The sequence below is a fragment of the Ischnura elegans genome, chromosome 5 (assembly GCF_921293095.1).
Source record: "Ischnura elegans chromosome 5, ioIscEleg1.1, whole genome shotgun sequence".
NCBI lineage: Eukaryota > Metazoa > Arthropoda > Insecta > Odonata > Coenagrionidae > Ischnura > Ischnura elegans.
This window is the reverse complement of record NC_060250.1, coordinates 35,154,019-35,175,400: the sequence shown is the minus strand read 5'-3', so window position 1 is coordinate 35,175,400 and position 21,382 is coordinate 35,154,019. Positions and strand designations below refer to the sequence as shown.

General features: G+C 37.4%; 1 protein-coding gene across 1 annotated transcript in view; it reads left to right on the top strand.

Moving 5' to 3' along the window:
- Positions 1-21,382, top strand: part of LOC124158705 (proton-coupled amino acid transporter-like protein CG1139) — a 192,468-nt gene that overhangs the window by 54,864 nt on the left and 116,222 nt on the right. The window contains exon 2 of the mRNA XM_046533947.1: positions 18,648-18,698. The gene's annotated coding sequence lies outside the window, so the exon portion shown is untranslated. The remainder of the gene's footprint in view (positions 1-18,647; positions 18,699-21,382) is intronic.

Here is a 21,382-nt window from a genome sequence, read left to right as displayed (position 1 = left end):
ATAGTTCTTATTATCACCGGTAGATGCCATTCACGTACGGGAAACTTCTTGCCGCCAACTTCAATCCATCGATCACTCTTTTCAGTAGGAAATATTTACATCTAACGTTTATGTAACATGGTATGACCCAAAAAGTATGTCTCATACATGTATTCTTAGATTGATAATTTAATTTTAATTTAATTGTGGGCCATTTTTTGCCCTGCTAATTTCACTCATAGATTCTTGCGTATCCTAATGTCGATATCTTTCGAGTGTATAGATCATTTCTGGAGGTGAGAAGCCAAGAGGTACAAGTGATTTTTTCTCAGCAGAGTTAGGTAAAGTTAATTGTTAGAAGAAATACACAAAAAATTTGTTGCGAAGGGATACGAGTGAGTCTCTGTTCTGTGCTGACATCGAGTGGAAAATCAAATGCACTAAGTACTAAACATCTAATTGATATCGTTTGTTTTCTATACCTAATTTCTATACCTAACTCTGGGTCGAAAAAATAAATCACTTGTAACCCTTGGCTTCTCACCCGCTCATTTGAGAGATGTGGGAAAACTAAATTTGGATAAAAAATTACGAGAATGTGAAATTATTAGGGGAGGCAAATGTTCTTGAATGGTAGCAGTGCATTCGGTTCATTTCAGCAATTTTCACATCTATAATGTTGTCATGTAATCCACAAAATTTCAAATAATCACAAAGACAAAGGTCTAGAGACAATTTACAACATTTTTGCATAATATATTATTTAATTATTTTTTGCATTGCTACATTGAAATTATATTTTACAATTACACTAAGGAAAATAGTATAACTGAGTTGTTTGTAATGACTATTTTTGAAAGTTCGGCACCTCTAAAAATCACATTACAGTTATCGTGTACCTACCTTTGTAGCAGTAATTCTGCAAGCGATACAGGAGTTAGTAGTCGTGCAGCAGAAAAATTGATTTAAATTAGTCTGAAAATAGGTACGGGTCATTGTCATTCGTGCGAAAAATATTTATTTTTTCTATTTTCTGATTTCCGATGTCACGGGTGTGAAAATTTAACTAGCTACTAACTAGTATTATCTCCATATATATATTTACAACAATCTAATAGCTTGTGATTCACAATTTGAATCTAATGGGAGGCCTTTTTTTTTAGAGAAAAAAGGAGCAAAAATAATCAATTTTGGAGCTTCGCTGTGCTTATATATTTACTATGGCCGTGTCTGCTGCTCTCTTCTAACGAAAAAAACTTTTTATATCATAACGTTTTTTGCTGGAACTTGGAATTTCACTTATCCTATTATCAAAAGTTAAATAAAAATAATTAGATAAAAGAAATTTCCAAGTAACAACTATGTGTAATCCATCGTTCCAAATTCATTAAGGATAGCGGACGTTGAAGGTAGCTTTAGTAACAAAATGCAAAACCCTTATGATGGATTGCATATTTTGCAGTTTTACGCCGACTTTGCAGGTAAAGAAAACTGAAAAACATTTTATAGTTAAACGTTCTGAAATTATAATTATCATCTGATTCGAGAAGAATCAAAAGATTTGCAGACTTTTGGGAATCACACTGCGACGGAAAAGCTTATTTTGAGTTACCCTAGCTCTAAGAATATTACTTAGAAACAGCTGCTTCCTGTAACACTTGATACCTTTGGGAATTAGATGAGTTAAATACTCTGAGCGTCACTGTAAAAATCAGGTGTGTAAGGCACTTCGTATTATCTACGGATCTAAGAGATATATTTTTTCAGAGAAGTCCCTGACGTAACGATTGTGAAGATAAAGCATGGAAGACAATTGATGATAAGGAAACAATGCCTAAGTCAGAGTAGATAGGGAATATACTCTCAACGCTCTTGTGCCATGTGAAATGAATCCCAATCTGTTCTATCCAATCCTCGTCTCAAAGGTCTATCCACTCATCCGCCACTTACTTCAAGAGGTGTTTGACACTTTTCGTGAGTCGATTTTTTATATTCGACGGCGTAGGTTGATAAACTGACATTTTTAACTGCTGAAAGTTATTCATTTGATATAGATCTTAATTCATTGAAAATTAATGGATAAAAATGTTAAAAACAACTTTTTCTTCGTATCAAGGGGAGACTAGAGAGGACGGGGACACATTTTGGAGTACAATTTTTTGTGGAAATATTAGCGGCTTAAATCAATTTTTTTGCAATCCTTAGTTGCCTTGACCCTTGTTAATTGCATAGAAAATTCTCCGAGAAATTAGTGTAGGTGAGCACTGTGGAACTTACAGTTATCTGAGCATATGACGTTTGTTCCACTCTTCCCTCATTCCGGGAGGAATGGGACACTAATGTAAATGTGAAAAAATGACAAGAAAAAATAAAGGATTGATTCAAAATACATAAATAATACTATTTATTGAATACAAAGTAATGAGCTCTACGGCCTTGACAGGTAAATGTCAATTAAATGCTCCAAAAGCCATAAAAAGCTACACTTATCCGTTTTACACTGACCCGGAATTTGCTGCGATGTTTTGCGGAATGGAAAGTACTGCAAGGACCAAGCACAGCCTCTCAACCTTCTCAACCTCAACGTTCTGAAATTATAATTATCATCTGATTCGAGTAGAATCAAAAGATTCCCAGACTTTTGGGAATCAAATTGCTACGGAAAAGCTTATTTTGAGTTACCCTAGCTCCAAGAATATTACTTAGAAACAGCTGATTCCTGTAACACTTGATACCTTTGGGAATTAGATGACTTAAATACTCTTAGCGTCACTGGTAAAAATCAGGTGTGTAAGGCAACCGGTAAGCCTTTGCACTCACTCACTCATTCACACCCACACGCCAAGCTAAAACTGCCGGGAGAAAAAGCTGAAGAAGAGCGGGTCCAAATGTATAGTAGGATAGTCCTATCTTTCTAATTTCGCCTATCACTAGTGTGAGGCCACCGGGGTGCGAGGCTATGAACTCCGCGGCGCTGCTACGATGCAGGCTGCTTGCCGCCGAGCATGGCGGTAGCGTAGAGTGCCCTGCTAGCAGTTAGCGCTTGGCTTAAGTAGGGATTATTAATGCCCTATCAAACTAAGGAAACTTTCAGACCGTAGGCAATTTAACAGGTGATTATCAAGAAATGTTTCCCTGAGCTCTGTGCCTCATGCGTGCATTGGTAATCTCAGACGATGTTAAAGTCCTGACTACTCGTATGGCATCTAGGACCCTGTGACGTCACGTGGAGTGGCATCGCATAGGCGCCAATATGGCCTTTTTCAAATGAGGTTAAAATTGACCATTAACATTCGTCTAAACTGTGATTTCTAAAACGAAATAATTTGTATATTATGAATACACTAATAGTGGGTAACGAATCGCAATCAATGCCTTTCGTTTTCTTTGGTGAAGGAAACTACCCTATTGATCTCTTCTATGTATCCAACTATGGTCCGTATTTTTAAGGTTGTGCAAGAGATTTTCGTGAATGACTAGTGGAAAATTGTTTTAGTCATGATCGTTGAGTGCCTAATAAATTTTATGTGTTGATTTTAAACGATCAATTTTAATTCTCATTGCATTTTTTAGCCTATTTGGACGATGAATCCCCGGATTACGTTAGGAAGACTATATTTTCATTGATGTTGGGAAGAAACTTTTGTGAGAAAATTAATCTGAAGCTCTCTCTGAAAAACTCTCTCTCAATCTAACTATTAAATCTTTATGGGCTACTGACGAAAACGTTTATATAAATATATCTAGATTTGCGTATTCAACATCAGAGATATTGTTTGATGTCAGAGATAGCAAGTGTGTCTTAAGCGACTGAAATCTCCAGCGAGTAATTCAAGAGCAACGGCGAACGAGAGCCCTTGGACTTGAGACAGAACCTTATTTAGGTGAAAACGAGTTGGTACAGATATCCTGCCTGGCAACTCAGAAATAAGCTTCTCAACTTGCTGGTGAGTCCGTCCATGAGTTTTTTGCGGAGGTTATGCAGTCGGTACATACAAATTCTCAAAAAATTGTTATGGCATTAGCAAAGTCTTTCATGATTGCTACGATAATATATTATTCCTCATAAAGAGTAAAAATATCGTCAAATGTTATTATAGTCCTCTTACCTCATAGCAAATGATAGTAATAATACTTGGCTGCATTATTTCTCCAATAATTATATTTAAAATTTAATATGCCCTATAGTTTCACAATGTCTTACTCAATTCTTTGAGCTATAATCACGAGGGTTGTTTTGTAAGTAAGGGCCGTTTTTTTGTAAAATAAACAAAAATTATTTATTTCAAAATTCTTTTATTTTTAGGATTCTCATACTTTTCATACATTTTCACATAGTTTCCTTGTTTGTTTAGGCACTTACCATACCTTAAAACTATGTTTTGAAACCACTCTTTGAATAAGTTTGCCGCCTGCCCTAACCATCAGGAGTTCAAGCTAGATGCCGCGTCTTTTGCTCTGAATAGCGCGTCGGAGCCTGGCCAGGGTTGCACTGTAGGCTTCTGAGTTGATCGTCATTCCTCGTGTCATCAAGTCCACTTGCAAAACACCGCGCCTGTCCCAGAACACAGTGCTTTGATTTTGCTGCGTGACAACGTTTGTGATCAAAGATGGCCGCCCTGAGCGATCATCATCCTCATCGAAAACATTTTCGCTGCCATCTTTGAATTCTCAGACCCATTTCCGCACTTAACCTTCGCTCATTTCATTAGCAGCATACACTTCACAAAACTAAGGGTGAATGTCTGCAGCCGACATGTTTCTTTAAGTCAAAATTCGTATCACTGACCGAATCTCACACGCGGCGGGCGATTCAATAATCTTAAACATTTTAAAGATCCACAGTAAAGCGTAAAGGTTATAGATACAGAACTGCAACTGGCATGTTGTTGTTCGCAAGGAATGCCGGGAGGCGGCGCGCACACTAGTTACGGACGGTGTGCGAACTGCTACAGTGTACGGCTAAGCGACCCTTACTTAAAAAAGCGTACGTTTATTCATGAGTCGTAAAATGCAAAGGTCTTGGTTGCGAGTGAATTGAGCCGCTAAACCTTAAAATAAAGATCTAATTATTAAGTGGCAATGTAAACTTTATGTCGCAAGAAACCTAACTTACCCTTATCCAGGGCTATCGCATGCGGTGGCAGTAAAAATTTGCGAAAAATAAACAGCTTAACTATTTACTGGTCCACGATATTACACATGAATATTGGAGAAAATTTGTGGTAACTCGTATTGATTAATACGCAGTTATATCCGGTATTATATTGAAAGCTAGTATTATCGTAGTATGTTGCATCACTTCAAAATGGAGAGCTGGAGGATCAACTATTGGTACGAGCCTTTTTATTTTCACTCTTCATAATGTACAAGGGCCGTTTCTTTCAACCTCCGATAGCTCAGCAGAAGCAAAATACAAGCGCCAGGGGGGTACTGCGCGTCCTCCGCAACTCACGCTCAAGTCATTTCTGACCGTAAGTTCTTACTTATACGTAAGTGGCAGTCTCATTAACTACACCACCTCAATTGATTCTCCCGCCAAGTTAGCACTGCGGAGTGACAGCCAGAAAACTCGCCGAATTGCTTCAGCATTTACTTTTCTTGCCCTTTATGCTGATGAAAGAGAATTTTAACGTTAATGCAGCTGCTCTGCGAGAAACATTACGTCCCTAGGGCGTACATAGGATCAAAACTAGGGGGGGGGGGGCAAGCCATTGCTGTTCAAGTTGTAGGTAAGATTGAAGCATGGAAAAGGTGAATGAAATCAACATTACAAGGATACTGGAACAGCTCTTTATCAGTTTTTAAAATTATTTGCTTGAAAAAATATTATTTTCCTTAAAGACATTTGCGATTTTTGCTTCTAGGGGGGGCGGCTGCCCCCTCCTGCCCCTCACTGTGTACGCCCATGTTACGTCCATTCCCATTCAAAATAAGAGACATGTTGACTTCTGGAAGTGTTCTGATCCATGAGAACGCCCGTCATATCAGGGCTGATGCAGCCCAACTGCTCCTTGAGCAATTTCAATTGGACATTTTCGGCCACCCGCCGTACAATGCCGATCCAGTGCCGTGCGATTTCTATATTTACGCTGAAATGAAGATGTGGATTGGAGGGAAGCATTTTCAAACGAGCTATGAGCCTCTGGCCAAAGGCAACATTCATTAGAAGTCATTGGCGGGAACATACTATGAAGAAGGTATATTTAAGCTTGCCCACAGGCACGACCAATTCCTCAATCGCTGAGGAGATTATGTCGAAAGAACACCACAAGTGTACTCAACATTTAGCTATGAAATAATTTTTAGTCAATCATTTCTTCTTCTGTTCATGGCCCATCGGAGTTTGAAAAAACGGCCTTCGTAATACAAACTTATAATTTTTCGTGTAATTGATTTTGAACGGTGGCGATAAATGGCCACGGAAATCATCGTATTAGAAAAAATTCTAATTGTGAGGTCGCAGAAATCGTATTCTGTTTTACGTCATCTCGGCTAACGTTGCACTTTACCTATTCATTTCCGACGTGAATTGGAACTTAATCTATGCTTGTATAAAGAACCTCTCAGTCTTAGACAATATACCATATTTTTATAACAGTGTTGTGAAAGGGTAGCGTAATGTCTCGCGTTTCAGATTGAATCATCACAGTGCCCAAATAATATATACACAACCCAAATGCGCTTTTAAGTAATTAATCTGAAATATAGTTCCACTGTCATGGAAAGACAGCACTTAATCTAACTTCCAAGTCAAGAGTTTGTTAAGTATAGGGTCTATTTACGGAATTGAAATAAGAAGCAATTTACAAACTAAGTTACTATGTGTTACGTTGCGTTCATAACTTAAAGTTAAAATTGATCAATACATTGAATTTGTCCGATTTGGCCTTGTCTCTTTATATTTTAAATTTTGATGAAAGTCACTCCACTAGTTTTCGGGATGAAGTCGCGTTGAGTTGTCACAGGTCACATACCTGGCTGACGTTACTGAGGTAATACAGCACTCCATCTTCCGGGCACTTTGCTTAACCGCTTGGTGTGCCCAGAAGATAGAATGGTGCATCGCCCCCGAAACGTCGGCCAGGTATGTGATCAGAGACAACTTGACGAGGCTTCACCTCGAAGACCGAGATTGTACAGCGATTTAGTATAACCGCAGAAGCCTGCGTTTTGGCTCTTGATAAAAGTGTTGCAGAATTAAGAGTTATGGTAAGAGCACGACACGAATCTAAGGAAAAGGGAGATAATTTAATAAAGCAATGGGAGGATCATTTTCGGTATTGTTGCGGCGTTGAAAGTTACATTATTCGGTGGACTTCAAGGAAATATTCGTCGCAGCAATAAGGTCGTAATTGCCTCAGATTATATAGCATCTACATCAACGTAACTACCCCTGCAAACCGCCTCGATGGGAGTGTGGCGGTACGTTACAGGGAACCAGCGTTTAACCTTTAAAAGGGTAAATAAAAAGTTAGGTATGCGCTTTCTGAGAAATGTGAGTGCCCGAGGTCGACCTTGCAATTACGAAATTCATTCATTTGTCCGGGGAAAAAAGAGTGCATATACCTATCCTTTGGGTAAAATATATCTCTTATTTTTTTTCGCTTCTGTCGAACCTGTCGGATCGTTATACACGTTTAGATTCTCTCCGTTATGCTCTGAATTACTTCTGAATAGTTCAAGAATATAAGCCAAGCACATAGCGTCCGAGTCTCTACACGATGATATTGGAATATTTCCGCATATGTTGGTAACCAAAATATTGATACGGGAAATTGATGAAGTATATCCTATACAGGACTAGATACTATACGACTTTGTGGTGTCGGATACTCCGTCGAGTCTCTAGCGACTCCCAGCGCTGCGTTATAATCGAAATCGCGTAAAAAGCCCAGGGTATTCACTAACCCGGCAAATGTGGAATAATCAGGGAATTTTGGTCATTTGGAAAAACTCAGAGGCTTTGGCGAGTGCCCAAGAGAAGTAGTTTTTTTACGCATGCAGTGGTTGAAGAAAACAAGGTCACTGGCTTGAATTCTTGCGACTTGCCCAAAGTTATGTGAAGTATACCATAATGTAATTTGATTTTTCTAGCAAAAAAAAAAACAAAAATCTAGAAAGCTCTTCTTCCTTTAACTTATAATAACAAAAATATCTTTGGATAGTCGCTTACTTGGTATTTTTTCTTTGTACATATGTATATATTACTATGTACCTCGTATATGGGAAAAAATGTTAAAACTTTTTAATTTTTATATAATTGAGCTGAGAACATTTAAGGTAGCATTGTTATGGAAAATATGAGGAATGTAAGTCGTACTATTAATTGTAAAGATCAAAATAATGTGTTAATTCCTACGCTGTTTTTTTCTTCGTGAGGTTATACATGAACCTCGTATATGGGAAAAACTGTTATAACTTTTTAATTTTTATATAATTGAGCTGAGAACATTTAAGGTAGCATTGTTATGGAGAAGATGAGGAATGTAAGTCGTACTATTAATTGTAAAGATCAAAATAATGCGTTAATTCCTACGCTGTTTTTTTCTTCGTGAGGTTATACATGAACAAAAGTATCATAGACCATAGACTGACGGTTTATTTAACCTCAGATAGTTTGGGAAACTGGCGAAGGTAAGTTCGTCTGAAGGTCATCGTCTGAAGATGCTACATTACTCAACAATGAAATGACTTAAAGTCTATTCCTTGGGTCTCTTAATTCTACTCCATAGCAATATTTACACAAAATTCCCAAACACCCAAATTTTTAGGACAATCTGGAACACGAAGCAGTTCCCCCCGAAAATCTGAAACCCTGCGGAAATTTAACCTCAAGAGTTCCAGATATGTCTGCGAAAATTGAGGTGCGCATTCTGAGTGATGTGAGTGTCCGAGATCGACCTTGCAATTACGAAATCCATTTGTAAGTCCAGGGAAAAAAGAGTGCACACATCTATCCGTTTTATACGTTTGTCGTTATATTTTATTACTACTACACACTGGACACCTTAAAAGTCTCGAGCTGATTTTAAATTCACCAAATGAGAAAAATGCGCACAGGAAATCAATTCCACTGTGACTATCCCGAAAAGGAACGATAGGTATGTATGTGATGGGAATGCAAAAGCATATATTGGAAGGAGTAGTAAGTGGGGGGGTGGGCGTTTGGGTTTTTTTTACGGGAAGTGGTCCCCCCCCGAATTGTTCCTCCATCCTGTCTCCTCCCCCATTCCCCTGTTGTCCCTTGCGTATTGGAGTTGGGGTCTTTTTTAATGAGCTATTGTTGCGAGGCGGACGGGAAGCGAGAGTGGGCTGTCATTATGCGGGTGCGTGGAATGTCCACTCGTACTCGCCCGTGGATGGGTCCCGTAGTGGAGCGCGCCTCAGCAATCTGGAACGCCACCGTTAATTCACGCGCCTCATGTTATCATCTTCGCCGTTGAGGAGCCGCGCGATCGCTTTAGCTCGCCTTTCTGGGCGACGGCGACGTGTCAATCCGCACGTGGTCATTTTCACGGTGCGCATTAGAAAAAAATAAAACAATGGCGGCATTGCCAAGTTCATTTTCTTGAATAACATTAAACTTTGTTTTTTTACACATTTTTTAATCTGGAAACTACGCAGTTTAAAGTTATTCAAGATGATTTCCACAAGGTGACGTCTGAAACTCAATTTTTCCATACAAGATATCAAACCCATAAGAAATTCAGCTTTTTTTTGTTATTGTATCTTCAAATCCACCAATTTCTCCTGTCGAAATTTCGGAGTAAGTTACTTCTGCGAATCAAATCATGAAACGAGATGATAAAATCATGATCTGTTCAGTTTGATCTGTATTTACAAATTTACTGTCATGATTTCTTCAATATCAATGTAAAACAATACGTCACGCGTCTCATGTTATCATCTTCGCCGGTAGGACCCCCGCGATCGCTTAAGCTAACCTTTCCGGGTGACAGCGACGTGGTCAGTGTGTCACGGAGCGAAATAGATAAAAAAAATATGGCGGCATTTCCAAGTCCCGCGTTTTAACTTGAATTAGGTTTAACTTTGTATTTTCCACATTTTTTATCTGGAAAATATCTCTTTATAGTTCTATATAAGATGAGTTCCACAAAGTGGCGCTTGAGAGTATCAGTTATTTCACGTAAGTTATCAAATCCATTAGATAATCAGGTTTAATAAGCTATTGCATCTTTAAATCTACCCGATTACTTCGTTGAAATTTCTGAATAAGTTAGTTCTGCGATAAAAATCATGAAATGAGGTGATAAAATTCCGAACTCTACAGTTCGGTCTGGACTTTCATACGTATTGTCATAATTTCTCTAATGTCGCGCAATAAAAGAGAAAAATAATCGAGGTATTGCCAAGTCCTGCAAATCCCTTATCTTGAATAACCTTAAACGTTGTTCTTTCCACATTTTTTATCTGGAAAATGCAAAGATTAAAGTTATTCAAGATGAGTTTTACTAAGTGACGCCTGCAACCATCAATTCCTTAACACAAGTCATCAAATCCATTCAAAGCAATTCAGGATTATTCGGTTATCAAATCATCAACTCGAATCTACTATTTTCCTTATGGAAATTCCCGAATAAGTTAGGTCTGCGATCTAACTCATGAAATTAATGAAATGAGATGTTAAAATTTGGGTTTGGCCTGTTTAAATCTGGTCATGCATGTACCTATATTGCCGTAATTTATATTAAAACTCATGTAAAACGAGATATATTGAGATATTTTGTCTAATTTATTTACTTTACCTTCAACAAATCACCCGGAAAACGTTTTCGAGTTTTCAGAAAACGTCGAGGGCTTCGAACTTACAGACTAAAATTTTATATTCCATCTGGAAATAGGTTTCTTTGCTAATCATATTTTATTCAAAACATTGGCACTTAATTGGTATTCGCTCTGGCAAAAAAATGTACAATAACTAATCATGTTCTGGTCCTTTTTTGATATGATACATGGAGTTTATCCTTCCGTGTAGTCTCTTATGAACTTGTTGTTGTGCATACAATCTCTATCGGGGTCCCTGTATTTTCCTTTTTTTATTCCCTTATCAAAGATTCCTTTGTTTTTATACACACTTCACTGAAGGAATTTTCATTGAAATTTTCCATAGTATTAGTGACTTACAAGGAAATTTTCCATCCATATCCTGATTTTGACACACCATTCATTTTGTGAGAACGTATTTTTGATGTTCATTGAGAAACACTTTTATGAAACACACACACATGAAAGGCTATCTCCACAGAAGTGAGCCTTTGTTAAAATATTACTCGTCGGCAAGCTTAGTACGCATCGTGTGAGAATGGGTTACTGAGAGGGACTAAATTTACGCTCGCCCTTTGTTTAAGTGTACTTAGTATCTTGTACAATACTGTCTTGTATTCAGTATCTTGTAGAATAATGTTGCAAACATTGTAGTGAAGATCTTCGCGCTTTCCTCCTAGCAGCTAATCTTCCCGTATTTAAACTTCTATTTTCATATTGGTAGGCAAATAATTTGTTAGTTGGTTAATTTGTCGTTGATATGTGTAAATGTTGATCAACCGAGAATCTATGGAAATATAATCTGTGGAAAATTTCAATGACAATTCTTTTACATTTGTTGTTTTGCATTTGCTTTTCTTGATCGTACCCACTCTCGTGAGCATGAAAGAAGATTACTGAACAGAATCTGCGTTTACCTTATGGTTGCTTTGAGTGCCTCCAAATTAAAAAAATGTAGGCTTTCGTAAGTCGCAAATTACTACATAGCATCTTTGCATAATGGAAATTTCATTATCACTGGTCCACAAACCTAAAATTGTTTTTACGCCACTCTCCACTCAATTCTCCTATCAGCTAGCAATTTCACACCTACATATTTCCCCTCTTTCATGTCCCTTTTTACCTGTTCCATGTATTTTATTCGACTCTCCCCCATTCTTGCCATCTACTTATCCCTCGACGATTCTCTCAAAGGTTTTTTTTTTTCATTATTTCAATGTGACCTTAGGAAGTTGACATTTTATTATCGAGATATTCTAGGCTTAAAATGTAAGAAATGATTCTTTAAATGCGTATATTCCTGGATGCAAATGAATGCAATTTAAAGTGAAGTGATGCAGCTGGTAGATCAAGTTATCCACATTTTATTATTATATATAGACGAGATCGTTAAAAATATAAAAAAATGATGATGACGTAAAAGGCCGTAAAATAACATTTTTAGTTTCACAAAGCAGGAATGACTGACATAAGCTATTTTTTTTTAAAGCTTTGGGCCAGCTACTTTATGTTTAGTAACTTATTAGTACACGACTTACGTCCTGTTTGCGAGGGTCACGTTAAAAATTCCGTACGCTCATGATTACGGCGTAACTAGTCTTTAAAGATGCGTTAAAATCGCATGACTCCAAATGAAAATGAAGAATTGCCTGGGAATAGATTATATATAAGGTTAAATGAGCAAATGACGCAGTTTTATATTGTAAGAAATAAATTAGAGGCGAAATAATTGCCTGCAAAAATATGATAGTGAATTTTTAATCACTGATCTAAACATATCTCGTGGTCCAGCGAAAGAGATCATGGCAGGTGAAGTTGGGAGATCTACATACCATTTTTACTGCATATGGTATCGTTTCAGATCCATTAATCACGTTAGCTGCAACCTTACGGCTCTCTTGTGGTCATCAGTAATATCTGAAAAGTATATTTTGTGCCTAAGAAGTGCTCTTTATTTTCTTCGTCTGCAACGTTCTATCAACTACGTTTTATTAAAACCAAGAGACCATTCAATATTCGATGTCGTGTTTTGCAGAACGGAGACAAAATATACGTTAGTGTGCAACCAGATGTTTCAGAACGCGTTCCGGCACTGATTAGAAAAGAGTTAATCGTCAAATAACACTATCAATTTTGGTATCTCACAATTTCTAGTACACAACCAAAACAAAAATTTTTATAACAAAATGTTAATGATAACTTGTAATTAAAAACACACGGAGTAAGGTATTACTTGTAAAATAAAGTTAAGGAAAATACGTTCCGGCACTGCTTATTTTTCCATGACGTCGCTGTGTGCAACATATTTATTTGGCTACTATTTCCTCCATTTTTAAAGTTAAAATAATATTTTTAATCTATTTCATGGATCTGAAGACCATTCAACTGATTTTATGGAAGAGAAAAGGTCGAAATTATGATCATTGTACTTTGTCTTCAATTTAGCTGTCCCTTTGATTTTTTTTCGAAAAAAGTCCGTAATTTTATGTTATGCATGAAAATTCTCAAAGAAACATTTCTTCATTTCCTGAGCCCTCTATCTTCAGGCAATGCAGGAGTGGAATCCTTCCCGCCGCCACCAAGTAAACGTCCCTTTTATTTCTTACAAAACTTTTCCAATGTTCCCAGCTTGATTTATCCGTTGATATTTTGATTTTTTTTATTTAATCGATAATGAAAAAAATCTTTAACTTTTATCAAGCGTGTAATGATATAATGAAAGAGACAGCTTCTTGACTGATCTCACTATAACTTAAAGTCGTGGTATTGGTAGAGGCGGATACGAATGGGGGGCGCAGGGGGCGCGAACATTGCAGAACATTGCCGAACATTGCAGAACCACAATTGTAACTTTTTCATATCATAAGATGGCATTTTCTTGTATTTTTACGTAATCAATTTAATTAAAAACTTCTTAAACTTTGCATTTGACTCGATTATATTTTATTACGATAAAAGTAAAGGTAACTCAAGGTATCTTTTGTGCCCCACCACCCCCCATTGATTTTTTTCTGTATGCGCTACTGGGCATTGGGCAAGTGAGCCGTGACCCGTTCTTCTTGGTGCAGGGGTTTAATAGTTTTACTGCATAGGTGTTTGAATGATCGAAAATCGTTTGCTCTACAGTGTCCCACTAGCCATCGGTCACTCAGCTGGCCGCTATGCTTTTAGCGTCACAGGACAGTGGACTACTTCCTCCTTTCCCCAATGAAAGAATAATAATAGCATCATATGTAACCAGCCGTCATCTCTATCCTTTACCCTTCCTCTTCGTTCATCGGCCTGCATTTGGCATCGGGTGTTTCGTAGGCGAAGCGTTCTTCTCATAAATATCAGTGACCCTTCTCTACTCAATTATCTGAAACCTATGAAATAATTGGACCTTAAATAGTGGTGACCTACATTTTTACAAGAGCGAATGGTGCTGACTCATATTGAGATGGGATCGCTATAATTTCCTTCGTATCGGAATATTTACGTCAAAATATCCAATCGTTTCTAAGTGTGAATGGCTGCATTCTACTCACGAAAATGCATCGAACAGGTGTTCCCATATCACCACTTGCTGCGGGTAATTTTGCTGAATCTTAAATATTTTGCATATTCCTATCTTATAAAACCCCTCAAAGCTGGACAAAGCTCCATGTTTGTGTAGAGTTGCAATATTTTTTCGCTTTTGGAAGATTGATCCTCATCCTTTTTATTATTGCTGTAATTTACTCGTACTTCGAATGGCTATCATGCTAAGTGCTTCCAGTAATAAGGGGTATTTTGCTTAAAATATAATTGGATATGAGCTAGTAAATGTTTTTATAGAAGTTAAAATATCAAATAGCCGCCTGATTATTAGCAAGAGTTTCAAAAATATTAGTTTGCGAAAACGAAAATATAAAAGTTGAGGAAATATAAGAAAATTTTATCTCGTATAATACTTAAAACAAAGGTATTTTTGACTTTGACCCTGAAAAAATAGCATGAAGCTGAACATTCACTCAGATTCAGTGTTGAATATAGTGAACAGTATGTCGATGGCTAAGTTCTAACAACACGTAGGTATCTCAAAAAAAAGCAACTTTTCAGGAGAGCAAAAAAACGATTAATTTTTTTAATTGTAAGTATATAATTTTAATTGGAATTAAAACCAAAAATACATCAAAAAGAAAAAGAAGCATACGTTTGCAAACAAATAGTTGTTTTTTTTTGCTTGGATTTTATTTTTCATAAACAGTATTAGCAGTATTAACTCAGACCGGCCAAATTTTGAGATACGTGTTCTTAGAACTTAGCCATCGATATGTAAATACCCAGACAGTCCCCCCTCGGCTTCGTCTTTTTTTTTCGTCTAAACCCTCCAAATTTGATGTTGTCTCGTAGTCTTTCGTGGAGTTCTTGATTCGATAGTCTCTCCATCTTTCGGGTATTCGCCGCGTTGTTTGGCTCTCGAACCTGCTCTAAATCTTTAATCATCTATTACATAAAATAAAATGTCTTTTTGTCCTTCCGCTATGCGTTTTCATATGGCTGGACGGATTGGGACCAAAGTTTGTACATAGGTGCATCTCATGATCAAAAACCCTGTAGTTGCGTCCGACGCGTCATTTGCGTCGTTTTCTCATTACAGTTTGCGACATCACGACGTACAACTTCTACGGTTAGATATCCCGCCGAGTAGGCGCACTAGTTGTAGGTACTATCCTTCCCGTGCAGCGCCGGGTGACTGCTAGTATGTATGGTATGGTATTTGAAGGAGGCGACCGACAGCTGAGGTCATTTTCGCCATGAGGGAAGGGTAGATAAGGAAGGGTGGAGAGAAACCCGGCGACGGCATTAGACTGCTCTTAACGAAAGGCGTCAAGGGGGCCACTGTTTAGCGTCCCATCCGACGGACGGAGTGTTGTCCTTGAAATGCAACATTCAAGCAGGGGTCGGGCAGTCTCTGAAAATTCTCTGCCACTGCCGGGATTTGAACCCGAGCCCATAGGGTGGGCAGCCAACACTCTATCCACCACAATAACCCGATCCCCGTGTCTGTTAGTAGACTCATAAATAGAGGCACCCAAAAATTGCGAAGAGCAATGAGCACAGCTTTTCCAATGTTGTCAACGAAATTCATTCCTTGAGGTGCTGGCATTTTAGATTATATCAAGCAAGAAAATATTTATAAATTGTTTCATGCGCGAAATTATATAATGACCGCTTCTGGATTAAACTCAAGAAGTGATCCCATTCTATCCGACGAGGGTGAACGAGACGAGTTACAACATAAAGTCATGGAATCCACCTTCTCTGAAATCGTTTGAAAACCTTAAAAAATTGCTGAAACAATTAATTTTCAATTCATTTTTAGTTGAGCTAAAAGTAGAAGTATCCGAAAACAGTTAAGTTAAGAGAGCGAATGCAAGTTGATACTTTACACCGGCTGTGACTTTTTGTATCCGTACGTAATTATTATATGTATAAAATTTTTTGATGAATAACTTTAAATTGCTTTTTCACAGAATGTTGTACTCAATCACTACCATGGTTACGACTGTTACGGTCATCTTCTGTATCAGAAGTGGAAAAACAAGTTTTAAGTTATACTTTCAAAATTTCCAACATATTCCTCAAAGTATCACCGGAAACCACCACGTTTAGTGTGAAATTAGTTTGTCGCTTAATTATACAGCTGGGTGAACATTAAAATCAATAAATGACTGGGAATTTGCATGAATGACAGCAGTAAACACTCGTTGGTAGAGTAGCACATCGTAATATGCCCCTTCTCAAGGTGACCGGGCTACGTGCTCCTTGGCGATCATCCGAAATAGTTGCATCTTGCGACACAATAAGATGTCCCTCCTGCCGTCGCTAAGTCACCCACAAGCTTCAACGAGTCGCTTCCGATTTGTGGATGCGATGAATATTTTCGCCTCCCACAAAATGCGTGCACCGGAGGACAATTGGTCCACTTGCGGGCACGGATTTGAAGACGTCAGGGGTCCGCGCGCGACCCATTTCCCTCGCATGACAATGGTCAAGCGAGGGTGGACAATTTACTCCCTTTTATAGGTCAACGAATGCAACGCAGGCGAATCATATCCCATCACAAACTGGCGACCGTAAAATCCTCTTGCCAGTTCCAAATTACTCTTAGGTCCTCTTTACATGTCCTCATTTATTAGGGGTCATCCATTAATTAAGCGAGACTATTAGGAGGAGGGGGCCAAGCCGATTATCATCTAACCTCACGTGGAAGAGAAGGGACTTCCTGGCAAGTATCAAGTAATTTTTTTCCGCAAGACACAGTGTAAAATTTCGATCTTCTATATTATTTCTACTGCATAGATACCTTTTTCTCAACTTATACGCAACCAGACTCTACAAATGAGGTACCAAAATGCACAGCATTTATCAGAGAACATGCGATGGCATATCTTACTTCCTAAATATTGCTATTGTTTCCTAAAATTTGTTTTTAAATAATTTAAAACGAAACAAAAACAAAAAATAAAATAAAAACCGGTAAACACTCCTGACGTTAACGGCGCACAAACTGATACATTTGTTCATTTGCAACAATATCTCGCATTCTTTAAATAACTTTTATCAAAATGCGGCTGATTCCACATTCTAGTCTCCTGTTGATACGTAAGTATGAGTCATCATGAGCGTTTAACAGAGGATAGTGTAATTACTTCCAATGTTATGTTTAAAGAGGTCCTCTGACCTCAATTTGTGCATGAAAATTCCAATTAAATTTGTACATAATACCCTGCTTTTTTTCTACATTTTAAAATTAGAAACGCGCCTATCCCTCTGCGGACCTGAATTGAAAAGAGCGGGGGAAGCCCGCTGGTAGCGGGCGCAGCACGCTCGTCTTATTAATCTTAAATACTAGTCTTAGCTAAAATCTGAAATAAAAATGGCTAAAAAATTGTTTTATTATACATCCAGCGTAATGAATCATAGATTAACGTATTTACTCTGAGAATACGCGTTCTGAACAACCTCACGCGAGATGAGAGGCAGGGGACAGGGGATCGAACCAAATCGCACGATACCTCACTTAGGAGGAGGGGAAGTTCAAAAATCGTGATAATAACCTAACGTTGTTAAGGGACGCCAAATTGGTGATTGATTTTCTGGAGAAATTTACTGATGATGTTCCGAAATTAAAAACCCTTTTCCACAACCTTTTCAGCTTTTGTCGGTCAGGTTTGAGGGAGGAGACCAATCGCAAAGTCACTAATTTGGCCAATGGTATGACCGAAGTCCGCTTGTGACCTCCTTTAGTGTTCCATCCTGCGTTTCGTCAACTGCATAAACTCCCACTTTAATTGTATAATTGATCACTCAAGGAGGTCAACTGATTTTTAAGTGGCCAGGCTTTTAAAATGTCTTACAATTGTGCCATGAATTGTCATCAGATGTTAGAGTATCCCAATATACATTAAGGAATTAAAGAGATTCGTAATATTGACCTATATTAAATTAAATATCCAACAGTGTAAAACTTTTTGGAATGAAGGTATTTGTTGCAGAGCATAGAATAATTTGCGTTGCTCGCGCAAGCAGTTATATTTAGGAGGATTTAAGAGAGGAAATTTCTTTGTCACCGTAATGCAGTATGAGAAATATTGTTAATATGTTATAATTGCATATCGTTTTATTTAATTTTTTGTGTCCAATTTTTATTTGTTAAATGTGAATGTTTCTAATGGTCATGGTTTTTATTTTTGATTTGGAAGTAGGAAAAAACTTTAATTTTTCTAATTCTCCGTAGTTTCGCATGGATTTCCGTGAATTTATTTAAGGAAAGTTATTATTGTTACATATTATTAAAATATAAACAATACAAAATTAGCTTACCCTTTAATTACATTTTTATTTCTTTTCAGGTCGAATTTTATTCATCCATCGAGGGTTTGGACTGTATCTTCAGCAATACCGTAAGTTTCCTAACACTATTCTTCATTTTCAGGCGGTGATTGACACTAATGCTCCTTTTGACGCTTACTACGATCGGTTTCGACTTTGGCCAATTTGTTTGTTTGGTAAATTTCCAATGATTCGAATGATATGAATTTTTAAATTATATATGCATTTTATGGAGTGGATTTTCTGTCGACAAATGGTGTTTTAGATTCTAATATCAGGTGGAATATCTAAATTGAAATGGCATCAGCAATTTTCCACTAGTATAAACTGTAATGACCTTAAATGCTCATTAATGCCATTAAAAATTATATTTGCGGAAAATACACATTACGTTAACTTCACCATTAGCGTCTAGTAATAAAATCAAAATGAAAAAACCTTCAATATAAAGAACTATTGTAATTAAAATTGATAACGTAATTTTTTCACTTTAATTTTGTTATTAAACGCTCATGGTGAACTTAACGTAAATTTTTCGGGAAGCTGTGTGGAAACTACTAACGATAACAGTCTCATTGGAAAGGGAAGGTGTCTTCCTTGTCAATCCTCGTTTTCTTAAATTTATCCTGTCGATTTTTATCCTCGTTTTCGACCAAAAAACCTTTCTTTCTGGTGACAACTTGTCTCTGACAACATTGGTTCTAAATGGTGACATTTGATAGTATCCTACGGTCAGGAGGGAATTTAACTTGTGGTTGCCTTCTTCTCCGTCGACGAGAAAGGAGGTGGAAGGAGTTGTAAATTGAAAACATGCTCCGTTGGATCGGACCTTGGCCGAAATAGTAAGACAGCAGGGCCACGAGCACCGTGATATAGATATGTATCTAGGCGGTCAAGACAGGGCCCAGATGGACAAGGGTGGGCCTAGGAGGATTTGGGTGAAGGCCTAGTCGCAGATTCGACTAATCATCATTTCTAGAGACCTCTGCTTAGGTGTTGGACGAATTGAAATGGTATTCGTTGAACATATTCTTCGTACTTGTCTACTACTGTTCTTTGTAGTGTGAAAACTATTTTCCTATTCGCCATTTCTTCTGTTAACAGTTACTTTGTGTTTTGACTTATGGACCATTTTTTGTAAAAATTTACTTTTATATCGATAGCTTACCGTTGAATTGACGTTTAAAAAAGATCCCTGTAACACATTTTTCTCGACATATTTTCTTTTAATGACTTGTCAACATTAGTTTCTGCTAATAGTTCCCTTCCCAGGAGGTTGGACCTGCGTTGGATGAATCGAATTTAATACATTTAATGTCACTAATAATAGTTATTTGAATTCAACTTATTCATACTTTGCTGAAAAGTCATCAGAATTTTTTACCGCATCAGTCCATCACATGAAAAGGAAACCAAATAAATATAAGAGCAAGTTATTCATTACAAATTTTTATTGACAACTTTTACTTAGATATTTACCACTTTCGCTCCTATTTTTGTTCAAATAATATTTTCCTTGAATTCCGCTGGCCTAGATAACCTATACAGGTTCTAATTTTACAGAGTTTCATATCATATGCATACATTGATTCCTTGTCAGCATTAGTTCCGGCTAATATACTCCTTACTACGAGGTTAGATCTGCGTCACGTGAAATTAGTTCAGTCCATCAACGGTCACCAATAATAATAGTTAATTGGATTCAATGGGGTAGGGATTCGTGTTCCTTTTCCTGTTGCTGGCTGTATTTTTAGAATTTTTGCGTGGAGCCTCCACAGGCTTTACTCGTGATTTGAGCCTGAGATCCCTCCATGATATCTTGCAGTCCAACACTCTATCCACTGAGCAATCACGCTCTATTTATCAGTATGGGGCTCGAAAACTTTTTATGCTACTTATGATTAATTAAAAACTGTTTTAATGAGTAACATAATTTGTTTTCATATTCTCTGTTTTCATCGTATGTCCATCAGCCAAAACTTTGGCATTTCAGCAGCTTTAACGTGCTGATATGAAGTATGAGGTACACATTTTGCGAATCTCTAAGAGAGTAAGTTATTAATTCCAAAGTTTTCATTACTGCTTTTACTTAGATATTTACCACTTCCGCTCCTATTTTTGTTCAAATAATATTTTTCCTTGAATTCCGCTGGCCTAGATAACCTTCACAGGTTGTAATTTTACAGAGTTTCATATCATATGCATACATTGATTCCTTTTCAGCATTAGTTCCGGCTAGTTTCTCCGTTCATATTTCATTAGTCATTCAACGTAATAACCTCATTCAACCGAAGTATTTTTTTCTTGCCTTCTCATGCATGCCTATTTTTCAGTGACCCTTCTTCCGTTGAGGGCAAAGGAAAATGTAATCCCGCGATAAGTGAAATATGCTATGCTTGGTATGAATTTTTATCGCCATTACAACATTCCAGCCTCATCTCCATTTCAGAGCTTATGCAACGACTCCCGCAGTAAAATGTGGAGTTTTACTGTCACTGATAGCTTATGATGATACTTCCTGGAATGCCTTTAACGGCCCCGGGTACCATTTATTATTTCTCCGTTACCACATGCATCGATCAGTGTTGAAAATTTTCGGAGTAAGTCGTAGGTGTGTATAGAACAAGGAATGCAGAAAGCATGCTATTTTACAGCGAGAGAAAATAAAGTACATATCCTCTATATATAGGTAATTATTATTAATATCAATCATTAATCACTTTTTCAATTATACACACGTCTTACAATATTTATT